The sequence below is a fragment of the Equus przewalskii genome, chromosome 1 (genome assembly GCF_037783145.1).
Source record: "Equus przewalskii isolate Varuska chromosome 1, EquPr2, whole genome shotgun sequence".
Classification (NCBI taxonomy): Eukaryota; Metazoa; Chordata; class Mammalia; order Perissodactyla; family Equidae; genus Equus; species Equus przewalskii.
The window spans coordinates 163,075,895-163,090,519 of NC_091831.1; positions in this window are offsets into that span (position 1 = coordinate 163,075,895).

Below are 14,625 nucleotides of genomic sequence, written 5' to 3' on the forward strand. Positions count from 1 at the left end.
GGACCGCGGTATCTATTTTATAAGATACTCATACAGGGAGGGCGTATTTTGAAATGGAGCTGTTTTCCTTCAGTAGCTCTAATGTATATGCTCATTAAAGGTATTTCCTCATTTGGAAATACTTGGACTGATAAACTGATGCTGCCTGGTTTGGATAAATCACCCTCTGTGAACAGAGTATGCAATACCCTTAGCAAACACGGTTGTGAGAAGCTAGAGTTATTTAAGGAATATGCTTTCTCGATAACTATTTTTCAAAGCAGAATTATTTGTTTCACCAAGGACTTTCTTAATAAAAATAAGACTGTAGACTATGTAGCATATGCTAATATTTCAGTTAATGTATTCTTGTTTCTGTGAAACATCTAGCTAAAACTTAGCCTTGAAAGTAATCTTATAAAAGATTCCGAGTTGGAAAACACATAAATATTCAAAAGCATAGAGGGAGGAGGATACTCTCCAGCCAAGACTTATTTACTTATTTACTTATATTGTGGTAACACTGGTTTATAACATTATATAAATTTCAGGTGGACATCGTAATATATGCGTAGATTACATCATGTTCACCAGCCAAAGACTAATTACAATCCATCACCACACACATGTGCCTAATCACCTCTTTTGCCCTCCTCCCGCCCCGCTTCTGGTAACCACCAAGCCAGTCTCTGTTGCCATGTATTTGTCGCTGTTTTTATCTTCGACTTATGAGTGAGATCATACGGTATTTGTCTTTCTTCCTCTGACTTATTTCCCTTAACATAATACCCTCAAGGTCCATCCATGTTGCCATAAATGGCCAGATGTCATCATTTCTTATGGCTGAGTAGTATTCCATTGTGTAAATATACCACATCTTCTTTATCCATTTCTCCCTTGATAGGCACCTAGGTTGCTTCCAAGTCTGGACTGTTGTGAACAATGCTGCGGTGAACATAGAGGTGAATGTATCTTTATGCATTTGTGTTTTCAAGTTCTTTGGATAAATACCCAGCAGTGGAATAGCTGGATCATATGGTAGATCTATTCTTAATTTTCTGAGGAATCTCCATACTGTTTTCCATAGTGGCTGCACCAGTTTGCACTCCCACTATCTAGCCAAGACTTAAAATGAAGGATCCAGGAAATATGGTGGCCTTTTATAGCCTTAAAGTATATTTAAAGACATCTTTAACATACAGTGCTTTGAGGAAGCAGAGGAGAAATGTGGAAGAAGAATTTGTTGGGAAATGCTTTCTAACTAATGGATGGTAGCGCTAAAAATTGAGAATGCAAAGAAGATATTATTTATGAGACTGATGTGAAGAAAAGGATAAGAATTAAAGTTACGTTCAATCTTTTCTAAGTAAGACATATTGACTCAGTCCCATATAAATTGTAATAAAAGCTCAGTTTTATTAAATTCTACAGTGTTAATGATGCCCTATTGTAGTACTTATGGTCCTATGTCCCTGTCCAGAGAAATAGGAGAGCAGGATACTAGACCATGTTGAGTTAGCATGGGCCAGAATGCCCCTCAAGCTGGACAGCAAGGAGCAAGAACAAACTGAGAGAAATGTCAGGGGCAAACCTAAAGAGAAAGCACTGTAGCACGTGTGACCTAGACACTAGTCCACAGGAGCTAGGCTAATAGGAAACCAAAAGTTTAAAGCCATTGGCAGAAACCAGGGATTTAAAGCAGAGGGTAGGAGGGGCTGGCCCCGTGGACGAGAGGTTAAGTTCGCGCACTCCGCTGCAGGTGGCCCAGTGTTTCATTGGTTCGAGTCCTGGGCGCGGACACGGCACTGCTCATTGAACCACGCTGGGGCGGCATCCCACATGCCACAACTAGAAGGACCCACAACGAAGAATATACAACTACGTACTGGGGGACTTGGGGGAGAAAAAAAGGAAAAAAATAAAATCCTTAAAAAAAAAATAAAGTGGAGGGTAGGAGCCCATTGTGGTTCCCTGAGCCACATGAGTATAGCTGTCAGTGAATTTTTGTAAGGAGCCCTTAAATTTTGGTGGTAGATGGTGATATAGGAGTGAAAAATCCATAGCCTAAAGATATTATTATAGTACAGTAAAGTTCATCTGAAAATTAAACAACTGGTATCTTTTGCAATGTGAGATTGAAGCCAGGTACCTGAGGGTTACCATAGATAGCCAATAAGAACATAATTGCCTTTTGACTTTGTTCAATTTGTTTTCTTGTTTGACTTGAGGGGTGACTCAGGGGTCCCGAGGATTTGCAAGCTTGTTTTGCAGAAGAAAGAGAATGCCTTCAAGGAGGTTACGATCACCAGATTGCAGGCCCCAAGCAGCCACTGCCACTCAGAAGTCAGATTGCCCAGGGGCTTATAGGGAGTGACCCCTTTGTTTCTCCAAAGCCCCCTCTGCCAAGCCCCTTAGCTCTATAAACCCCTGTGCTTTCTGCTCTCGTGAGGCAGATTTGAGAGAACCTATGTGCTCTCACCTTCTCATTTTGGCCAATTCGAATAAACTTTTCTCCATCTCCAAGCACCGATGTCTTAGAGTTTTGGCATTACCGCACATCGAGCACACAAACTTGAGATTAAGAGGTTTGGTATCAAGATCTCACAGTGGAAAGCGTAGACTAATGATAAGCACAATAACAATACCTAACACATGTTGATGCATACTCTGTGGCAGGCTCTGATCTAAGAGTTATGTATCTATGAACTCATTTAATCTTCCTCAAGTGCACTAGAAGTAGCGCATTTACAGCTGAGGCAAATACAGGTCACAAGGTCATACAGAGATGGCGGAGAATGTCCGAGAAGGGTTCAGATCCAGGTTTTAGAGCCCACACTTTCAAACATTTCAGTACATCATTAAATAGAGAATTTCAAATCCATGACTATTATTCCAATGACTATCAGTACTGAAATATATCCCGTTCCCAAACTAATTATGTTCCCCAGTTATCCCTTGGTCCCTTCCCCTTTTCTCACGGCAACAGAAAAAATATGATTTTTAATAGTTATTAACTATCAAACTTCATCCCTAGTCTTATGTTTAGATACACCCCGTGGAACCACATCCCCACTCCAACATGTGGTTGAAAAAAGACCATTTTTTACAGAGTAGAGTTACCAACAGACTGTGAGAGTTAGCACTGATTACAACAAGGGATGAAAAGTGGCTTCTGGGGTCAACTGGATGGAATACTCCAGAAAGTTACAAACAAATGCTAGTAGGAAGGTTTTTCAAAGTCCCAGGTTCTAATCTTGTATTACTTACTACAGGTGTTCACTTGAGGAGGTAAGATTTCTGAGATTTCTTAGACAGTAAAATGGATATGCTAATACTTAAATTGTGGTTTAATCATTCATTCAAAAGACAGTTTTTGAGCATCTACGACATATAGGAGTACACTAAATAGATCACATTTGTGCTCTCATTCAGCTTATGATCTAGCTGGGGAAGACAGAAAATAAATGTGTAAGTAAATAAACAATATGATAAGTAGTCTGAAAGAATACAAGAGCAATGGGATGAAGTGACTGGAGGGGGAAATCAGGGATGGCTTCTTAAGTGAGACGTGGAGGTAAACATAAATGACATGAAGGAGCTGGCCTTGTGATGAGCAGGGAGAAGACTGTGCAAGCACAAGGAATAGGCAGGAGAAAGGCATCAAGGTGGGGACAAGGTTGACATACTCTAAGTACAAAAATAAGGTCAGTCATCTCACATGAAGCGAACCAGAAGAAGACTGAGTGGAGGTGAGCTTGAAGAAAAAGCCAAGGGCCGGGTCATATCAGGCCTTGTAGGACATGGTTCAGGGGTTGGGATCTTATTTGGGGCAATGGAAGCCACTGGAGGATTTTAGTGAGGACTTAGTGTAACAGACACTGTGAAATCACGGTATTCATCAATGTATCGACAGGGACATGGTAAATTTCTGAACAATTTTATACAAAATTTGGGTTGGAGAGTTGGAGTGAGCGTGAGGCTTCAGCAACCTTGCTTGTATGTTGGGGTCCTCTGTGCAGCATCAGAGGTTCTTTCTTCGACAGGCCCCATATCTCTGCAGTTGCGTATCGTTGCTGCTGCCCATACTACCATGTTTATTTTGTATAGTTCCTGTTGTAGCACTTCACAGAATTCACAGAATCTTGATATTGGAAGACATTTTAGGGGTCAGCTAGGTCAGTGTCTTATTTTTACAGATGTGGAGATAGAGACCCAGGAGAGCAGAACTTTCCAGCGCTCTTCGCATTACCCTATGCAGCAGCTCACCAGTGTGATGCGCAGGCGCAGTCTTCACAGGAGTTTTGTTCTTCTGTTGATGATCTTTTTAAGCCTTCAGTACTTCTATGCCTTCAACGGTCCTGGGCATTTCCATATCTCCTGGGACAGGCACGCTCAATACCGATTCTTTCAGGTATTTTGCAAACTCAATTCCCATTTTAAAATAGGATTACTAGAGCAGTGGCTCCCTGAACAATTTCCTTCCTTCTATTGCAGCTGCTTCTGCTCCAGTTCAGTCAGTTTTCTTATGATTGGTAAAATTCCCAGCGCCTCAAGGCTGCCTCTCTCTTTCCTGCTCTCCACAATATTGCTGTTCAGTGAAGGCAAAGCTCATTTTTGTAGAGGCCTGTGAGATTTATCAACTTTCTGTGAAAAAAGTTTGCATTCACTTCACTCTTCTTGCCTGAGCTATAAATTGTTGTAAATATCTAAAGTTTCTGGCCCAGGTGGTGAGAACTAAGGCGATGTCTTCTCGTCTGCTCAGTGACTCCAGTGGTTTGCAGATTCTGAGTGAAATATTACTTAGCTTGTTTCTAGTTTTTTGTTTTTGTTTTTGTTTTGACATTGCCTGAAAGGCCTAGTCCAGGCAGGCTTTTTCCATTATCATTCTTTGTCTGTTTCTACCATCTCTGGTTGTGTTGAAGGAAAGTTGACACTGACTCCAGAATAATATCCTGCAAGTGGAACTGTTAGAAAACTGTTTCTATGTGCCATGCTGAACTCATTCTATCTGAGTAAACTTTTCTAAACCACTTGCTTCATGCCTGATCCTCATGCTTGTCAAGTAAAGAGTATTGTTCAACGAACTCTGGTTCTGAACCCAACTTTTACGAATTTCTTGAAAATAAGGAATAGAGACTTTGAGCATAATGTGAAAGCTAGTTCACTTAGTTTATTAGAAATGAAAGCTTATAGAAAAGCTGCAAGAAAATGAAATGACGTGGAATAGGGGAAACATGATGCGCACGTAGGAAACAAATTGATTTTGTTGCTCCATCATAAATCATATTTCAACTCCCTTTTGCTTTTTGCCTCGGCATCTTTTGTTTTAGTGCCAATAAGAGTTAGAATAAGAAATGTTTATTTGAATTAAATAGTTATTTAAGGCTAAAATTTTAATTTATCAGATAATCTCTTTCCTTTTACCTAAGTTTTGCCCATTCCGCAAAGCCTCTGTAAAGGACTTCTTCTCTAGAACTTTTCATAACTCCTGTGGTGCTTCTACATGACTATTGGAGTTTGGCACTTTGCATGGTTAATGGAGTTATTTTTTTTTAATGTACAAGCCTCTCTAAAATATAAGCTCCTGTAGAGCCCAAAATAATGCTTACTTATAATGAAAATAGAATATGAAACAAAACAAGCAAACAAACTAAGAATTGTACCAAGCAATCTCTGGGGTTAAAAAAATTTGAGACATACATGGGTTGTAAGGGAGTATACTGTTAAGGAAACATTCAATTACAAAAGAGATGGAGACAACCTGGATCAACTTGGTCATAGGTTGGTCTCTCTCTGTTTGGCTAATATATGGTGAGTACCAAGACACAGTAGGAATTAGGCAGCATAGGATGCCAAAATCTGACTCTGTGTTGGGAATTCTGTAGGCAGAATTCTTATTTTAGAACGAGACTGGAATTGGTGGCTCATGAGGGTCTTTTAACTTCTCCATATCAATTATTCTACAAATAATCCTACCTTTGGTTTTAAAACACTGTCTGAATATAATTTTAGAGCTCTGGCTTAAAACTCACAACATAGATGGTTTCTGAATATCAGTTGTTCATTCTTTAAATACTAAATTCTTCTGAAGTCTGTCATGTCATGATCATCTGATATGACAATTTTTATTTACCTAACTTATTGCACTAGATAGCATGCAGTCATTTGAATGCTCATCTTCTCTGTCCTTCTGAATATAAGACACTTAAGACAAGGGATTTGGTCTTCCTCTGGACATGGCTGAGAGCACAGAATATAAAGTTAGAACTGAGTCTGAATACAGCTTCATCATTTAGTGGTATGAACCTGGGCAAGTTACTTAATCTATTCGTTACCTAGTTTTCTCTTAATCTTTTTGTGAGGATGAATGAGATAATATACATGTCAGTACTAAAGGTGCTCAATAAAACATTTTAAAAACATTTTATGCTTACATTTGTTGGATGCTGAGTTATTATTTGGCAAATAAGTTGAGCTGCATTTTTTTCTAGTAGAATGTATGTTATGCATAGTATTGATTTTCATTGTTAGAACAAATGTGCCTGACCTAAACTCATTTTTATAAAATCGAATATAATACCAAGTTACTAAAAAACTAAAATGTTTTACTTGGCGGGCTTTAACTATCCACATCTTGAAAACCCAGAAATGTTTCCATTAGATTAATTCAAAAGAAATCAAATTTTCAGTTCAAAATCAACTATGGGAACATAGTCAATAGATTCCCTTCTCAGGTCACTTAATCTCAACTCTCTTTTCAGATTAGGAGGAGGAAGAGGGGATAATAATAAAAGGTTACATTTTCCCCTCTAGCCTAAGTTTCTTCCCCTGAGAACATTAACATGGAGCCTTGCTCTCCTCTTCATCTCATCTGGTTGGTTAGGGCATCTGTCTTGGTTTTGAAAGACCTACTTCCGCTCGTATGTTCTCCTCTGAATTGCAGTATTAATTTGAAGATGTTATTGTTCCTCTTATGCTCTTTTCTGTGACTATTCTATTACCCCTGAAAGTCTCAAATCTTTCAAATATCTATTCCCATGTTGCCCACAAAGGACTTTGATGAAAATTTTGATCAATAAGTTAAGCAACTGTATAATAAATACCCACTGAATACATATTAAGTCCAAGTCTTTCACTTTCATAACTTGGAGGAAATTAAAAAGCACCCTATCAGCCACCTTGATGTCTTGAGCATTTCTCACAAATTCTAACAAGCATTTCCTCTTACAATAGACAAATACAATTTGAGTGATGTTTTCAAAGTGTGATTCATAGTGTAACACATCCCAAAGTCAAGTAGGAGGTGAAATTTGGCATTCATTGGTAAGTTTTATTGATGTCAACAGACAAGTTGGCCCATTTGGAGCTCCAAAATATGTCCTGAGTTGGGGCTGATTTAGCTGACTAATCAGTGGAAAACACATAATCATTCCCAATTAGGAAGCCCAACCAAGCTAATCCCTAATAAGGGATTTCATGGGCCTCATATTGAATTAAAAGTTTAGAATATCAGTGGCCTAACTGGTGAGAGCTGTTTCCTCATCACCTAATCCATCTTCAAAAGCATTCTTAGAGAAGCTGAGGGGCTATGATACTGCTGGGAAGAGCTTTGTTACTGTCTTTCTTTTTTCCCCCCTCCTGTTTTGGGAATACTTGTGGCCCCATTTCTAGTCATGTCAATAAGGTGGTTTATTTTTCTTATATAGGTATTTTTTCTCTCTTTTGTGTATGCATTTGTATAGCTACATGTGGCTTAATATAGATATATAGAGCTTTGTGTACTCACATTATAAGAGAGACCTTTCACATGTGCCTATGCATTTATAAACAGACACAATCTCAAATGCTGTCTGTGTGTATGTTCTATTATTTTTTCCCTACCAATCATATTAGGTAGATGTTATTATACCCTTCTTAAAGATAAGGAAACCGAGGGATAGACTGATTAAATAGCTTGCCTGGGATCATATATCTTGGGTCAGCTGGCTGGCTCTAATGCCTATGCTCTGAATTTTAGATGCTTCCCTGGACTTTAATGTTTGTTGTTCTAGACACTTATTAGACTGCTTGTATGCAGACTAACAGATCTACTTAAAGTTCACGTCTTTACAAAGGTTAAGGTTTGCCTTTGTGCCAGTCACTGATCTTTCACATGGTTTTGGTTTAACCTTGACCTTAACGTCATTCTAAGATTAGAGGTTGGATTGGAATGACTCCTTTTCCACAAGGCACTCTGTAGCAAAAACATTAGGGCATTTCAGAAATGGCCATTATTTTATCTGTCCTCAGGCAACACATATGAAACTGGAGGTTCTTTCTTTTGCAGAATTTACTTTTATAGAATCTGCTCATCCTTGAGCCACAGTGACAAACTCAAAACCACCACATGAATTTGGCAAATGTCAGTGGACTTCATTATCCCTTCTAGGATTAGGAAAACACAAAATCATATCTAAGCAGGGAATTTTTATTCCAATTGCAAGGATTCTGAGCCACGACATCAGCAGAAGTGGGTAACTGCCAGAGAAAGCTTCTCTGTTTTGTCAAAATTCTTCATTTGTCTGAAATTTAGCAGCATGTTGCTACATCAGGTTGAGGCTGTGATCAGAATTTATGATGAGAATCAATATGCCTAACATTTCTGAAATTGAAATTCCATATAAGTCAACCAGATTTAACAATAGTCTATTATTTAGTAAGACCCCACCATCAACATCCTCTAGGAATTTATGGAACCAATTACTCTTCAGAGATTGTCGCTTGTTTTTTCTGTGTGCCTTGCAGTAGTGTCTGGGTGGGAATAATTTGTAAGTCAGCATAAATGTACTAGTATGGGTAAATCAGAGAGGAAAAGTTTTGGAATAAAGAGAGGAAACATAGTCCAAGATAAAGGGCTACAATATAAAACTGAAAGGAGAGTCAATCAGATTAGGGGATAGAATACAATGTAGATTTATCTAGAAAATTAGAAATATATAAAGGCAGGGATCAAACAGAAAATCTTTGGAAAAGTATTGAAAAACATGAAGCCATAGAAATAAAATAACAATCAAAGAAGTTTTCAGCCCTGGCTGCACATTAGCATCACTTAAGGAGCTTTTATAAAATACTAATTAATCTGAGGTGAGATCTGAGCACATTCTTTGAAGGCTCCCAGGTGATTCAAATGTTCATCTAGGATCAAGAAACACTAAATTAAATGATGCTTTGAAGGCTATTTATAGGTCTTTTTTTTTTTTTTTTTTTGGTGAGGAAGATTGGCCCTGAGCTAACACCTGTTGCAAATCTTCCTCTTTTTGCTTGAGGAACATTGTTGCTGAGCTAACATCTGTGCTAACGTTCCCCTATTTTGTATGTGGGACACTGCCACAGCATGACTTGACAAGCAGTGTGTAGGTCTGTGCCCAGGATCCGAACTCACGAACCCCAGAGCACGTGAAATTAACCATTATGCCACCAGTCTGGCCCCTATAGATCTCTTACGTTTGAAAGATCAAACATGTGGGCTATAGAGACTTATATTGATTTTATCTTAGTAACATTTCAAAATCTGTTTTCTGTGGACGACCTTAAGAAGAAATCTGACTTATTAGAACAATGACAACCCACAATGATTTATATTTGGCTAATTCTTTCACATCCTTTCATGCATTCATCAGGGTGACAAATTCTTTAAAATTCATTGCTTACTCATGATAGCTATGAAAGAGATTAAAGAAAAATATCACTCTTATTTTAGAAAGAACTCTTAAAAGGCTGTAACTCCATTTCTTCATGTTAATTTAAATAGCATTGCCTTGAGGGCTGGCCTGGTGTCATAGTGGTTAAGTTTGTGTGCTCCGCTTGAGCAGCCCAGAGTTCACAGGTTCTGATCCCGAGTGTGGAGCTAGCACCACTTATCAAGCCATGCTGTGGTAGCATCCCACATAAAACAGAGGGCGATTGGCACAGATCTTACCTCAGTGCCAATCCTCCTCAAGCACAAAGAAGAAGATTGGCAACAGATGTTAGCTCAGGGCCAATTTTCCTCACACACACAAAAAATAAAAATAAACAGCATTGCCTCGCTTTCTATTTTCTTTTTAAAAGACATCATCAAAAACCCTCTTTAGTATTTATATGATGTGAAAATATCTATTTTGTGTAGATAAAAAAATAATTTTCTTCAATCTTCTTCCCTCAGGAATTTTTCTGCCACAAATACTAGGTTAAAAAAAAAAAGACCTTAGGAAAGTTTACTTTAAAACGTGTCCCCTGTCGGAATGCAATCTAGTTTCACTCCATCGTCTGCAGAGTATCGATGGGCAGTGTCAGTATCTGCTCTCTCCTGATCCACTGCCTAGCTTGCCTCACTCTTCACATGGATCTCGGTATGTCCTCTCCTCGTCCACAATGACAGCTTCTGAGGGAAGCATTATATTCCATAAAGGCTTATCCTCCACTGCGTTTCCTAGGCAAACTGCAGTTATGGGATAAATATTTGTTGCATTTATTAAATAACCTCCCCACCCTCACCCTATTTAAAGGAAAAGGCAGATCTCCATGAGGAGTTCCTGTGTGATAACCAATGCATTAGGGAAGCTCCCAGGTTTGCAGGAAACAAAGGGAATATTTCCTTTTAGAGTAGCAGCAGATGAAATTTAATGCAAATTCTAAGAATGCAGCCAGTACACGAGTTGCTGCTCGGCAATCTCGGTCAGTCCATTGCTTCTGTCATGTAACCCATACAACCAATCAAATGAGGCTGACTCTCAACAGAAGTCATGCGAGAACCAAATCAAGAGAAATGGTGGCCACTGAGCTAAAGCATGATCTGGAAACGTATGAACCCGAGAAAACTGAGCAACTTTAAGAAGGCTTGGGACACTATTTTGCAGCATCAGTAGGAGTCTCACCCTTGGTTTCAGAAGATACTCTTTACAGTACATCGGAGACATGTGGGTGGACTGAGTCATTCTCACTCCCTTCCAATGCACTCGCCACCCCCCCCCCCAACCTCCTCCAACACCCACGAGACATCATTCCCTCTCTGTCCTGCAGAATGCAATAATTTACTGAGAGTGCTTCTGAAGAAAAACTCGAAAATGGAACCTGGCATATGACTCCATAGCTAATCAGAATTCATTAACTTGCCTTAATTTTGCATCTGTCAACTCTGCTTCCTTGTACTGCTTTAATATAAGCTGGAATATCAAGAAAAGGCTGGATACAGCAACACCAATAATGCCAGGCCATTTTTAGGGTTAAATTCTGTGTGGGGTAAGGACATAAATAATGAAACAGATCAAATGGTGCCAGGTGTTCCTATTTCACTGGCACTGCTGGTTTGCTTTTGCGCATTTTCAAGAATGGGCTGTAATTCTTAGAGAGGACCCGAAAGTCTTTGCACATGCAAATCATACAGCCTCAGCAACCCAGACAGCCCTGGGATCCTTTCAAAAATATATGTAGCGCACCTCAGGAGAGTCTCTAGACTGATAAGGCTGTGGTCAGGGACCACATTTTACTGGCACCATTGTGCTGCCTTTTCTGCATCTAGAAGTTATGCTGCTTGGGTAGTCCTTTTGTCAATTAATTAGCTATTAATAGCAGAACATATGTGCCACTCTCCCCTGCTGCCTCTTGGCTTTAACCAGGCTGCTGAGGGTCAGGGAGAGACGAGCTGCTGAGACATGTGTGAAGATTTTAGAGCATGCGAGAGGGAAGCACATCGTACCCCCGACCTGGGGTTTGACTGCTTGATCTCAACTCCTGCTGCTCTGCTGTGCCAGAGGCAGGCCTCCCCCTAACCCTGCCTCTCAGCATTTTCGTCCTTGAAACTCTCCCAGAAATAACTCATTGAATCAGAAAGTGTGGCTTCCCAGAGGCCTGCCTCTTATGATCTCCTTGAGGATAAATTTCCAGAGGAAATCAGAAGGAAGGCCCTTAAGACCATTAAGCTAAAATGTGCCTCAATTCCTGATAGACAATGGGGTTCATTCTCCATTCCTGTCTCTTCCCAGTCAGAGTTTTGAGGTGAAGAGGCTTTTAGGAAAAGACCTAAAGTGCCAATTTTCACTGTTCTCTTGGCAATCCCAATGCTGCTTATCTAGAACCTAGTTAGTAGTCAGACCACTCACTGTTCACTGCCTAGGCTTTACCTTGCCTCTTCCAACAACTGATGAATCCTCAGGATGACAGCCTGTTGGACTCAGAACTGCTTCATGAAAATATTCTTATATTAAGTCAGCTGCTCATGGAGACTGGAACTTCTCCCATCCATCACAAATATACAGGAACTTGCAGTATCTTTGCCTCGAATGAAACCTGCCCCAGTCTGGTCTGCGGGGTACAGGGATGAGAATACTGGACCTGCTTCAGGAGGAATGTGATCTGGTTCCATCTCCACACCACCTTCACGAGTTACTTGGGCAAGTCAGTTTTGAGCTCAGCTGGACCAGATGACATCTCAGGTCCCTTTCAGCTTGACTATCTATGGATCAAAGAAGCCTTCTTAGTTACTTAGTACATCCTCAGTAGTTGTTCACTACTTTTATGGCAGGTTCTAGAAAAGATCTAGTCCCATATCTGTTCTTAAAGACCTGATCTGTTCATAAAATGGTCATTCACCCATGGTCACTCCTACCTTTATAAAGAGATAGACAGTTTTGTAAAGTGTCTTCACATTTATTACCTCACATAGCCTGCTCAGGGCATTTTACAGAAGAAAAGCTGAGGCTCAGAAAACTAGGATGCTTGTTCAAGGCCTTAATGGTAGCAGATGGTTGAGCTGGCACTAGAACCCACTTTTTTTCTCACTTGAATTCTGGTACTCTTTCCACCTCACTGTAATGAAATAATACTGAAACAGTATAGGCCAGAATGCAGTCATAGCATCCAAAAAGTCTAGACTGTGCTCTATGGCTGTCTTCTATAAAGGAGATAGAGTGGGTAGGAAAAGGTCACATTTTATTCTCTCTTAAAAGATATGAGAGGAGTCAATGCTGTTGCCATGGTGAGGATTTCTGTAGGTTACATCTATTCTTGCAGTACCACAGTCACCAATACAACATTTGTTCTGTTTTCATTAACTCAACTTTATAGTTGTGTTGATTTTTTTCCCGTTTTGAGTTATTTTTTTCCCCATTGGATACCATTTCCTTCTTTTAGTGCTTGAAATAAACTATAAGTAACCTTGGTAGAGACTGTTGATATCTGGGAAAGCCACAGATTAAGTTCTCTCCTACTCTTTTGGGGTCATCCCTTTAAGAAATCTTATCTACGGCCCTCTTCTTTGTAATAGAAAACGAACCCTAGGTAAGACATGAAATCAAATTGGCTAGATTCACTCTTTAAGACCTATCAAAGCCCAGCTGGAGGGATCTCTCTTAAATTGGCATGCTAAGATTACAAGCTCCTGGAGGGCAGGGACAAATGAGCAATTTACAGTTTTATTGTTTTTCTTATTGGAATTGATTCCTAATACAATCTATTCTGCACGTCCTTTGCAAATTTTGATTGAATTAAATTTCACCAAATGAAGGACAGTAGCATTTGAGGTCTATAGAAGTGTTTAATGCATTGGGGTGGGAAAGGAGAGAAAAGAACAATAGAGAGTCCAATTAATTTCTTCCCGGTGAACTCCCTGTGAACCTTCTACAGTTAGGAGAGCAAACTGTACTCAAACTTCATTGTCCATGAAAGAAGCCTTTGTTTAAAGAACTAATGTAAATTCCAAGGCTTCGGCTTATTGAATACAGTTCAATGGCTTCTAGCCAAAAATTTAATGAGGACTGAAACAATTGATATCTCTCCCCATTCAACTCTACCACTGGGACAACAGTTGATGAGAGAAAGTTGTCTTAAAGTTCAAAACAGTATTAACGTAGTCTGTCTATTTGCAACTTTCATCAAAATGAAGTCACCTTCATAAAAATGACTTGTAGCAGGATTTTGTCCTCATTTGCCATCTTAAGCTGGAATTTTGAGGGAAAAATGAGGGAAAATAAATCACTCTGTCCTCTTTCTCCTTTTACCTTACAGAACTGGAAAGCCTTTCCATACTTCAGAGTAACAAGGATGAGAGAAAAGGAGAGAAGATCTTTTCAGTAGTTTGCAAAATTAATTTGACTGGTCTGCTTTGTGGATGTCAGAAGGGCAAATTTTGAATACTTTGTCTCACTGAATATTTGATGAATAATTCTGAGTGAGTCAAACCAAGGAAAAGGATAAAAAAATGAGACAGAAAGGGCCAATAGTTCTTTCTTAGATCTCTCTCTTTATCTCCCCTTGTAAACAATAGACTGCTTTAAATTTTTTTCAGTATCTTTATCATTTTTTGAATATCAGAAGATTAATGCATTATTATGGTATGCCTAAGGTCTCTGAAAGCCATATATGTGACTCCAAGTCTTTTCCATGTGGAATAGAGATATATCTATATAAAGAGAATTAGGTTATAGCCATTGTGTGAGTATGTGCATGTGTATGTACCTGTGTGTATGTGTGTGTACATATTTTCTTTCTGGGATTTTGAGAAGTGTCTTGGGAATTACAAATTCTATCACTTTTTTCAGGATCAAAAATGAGTAGGACTATCAGCAATCAGCAGCAAACTCATGGATTTTTTTTAGCATAACAACAAGCAGGAACTTGCCTTTCTTGCTC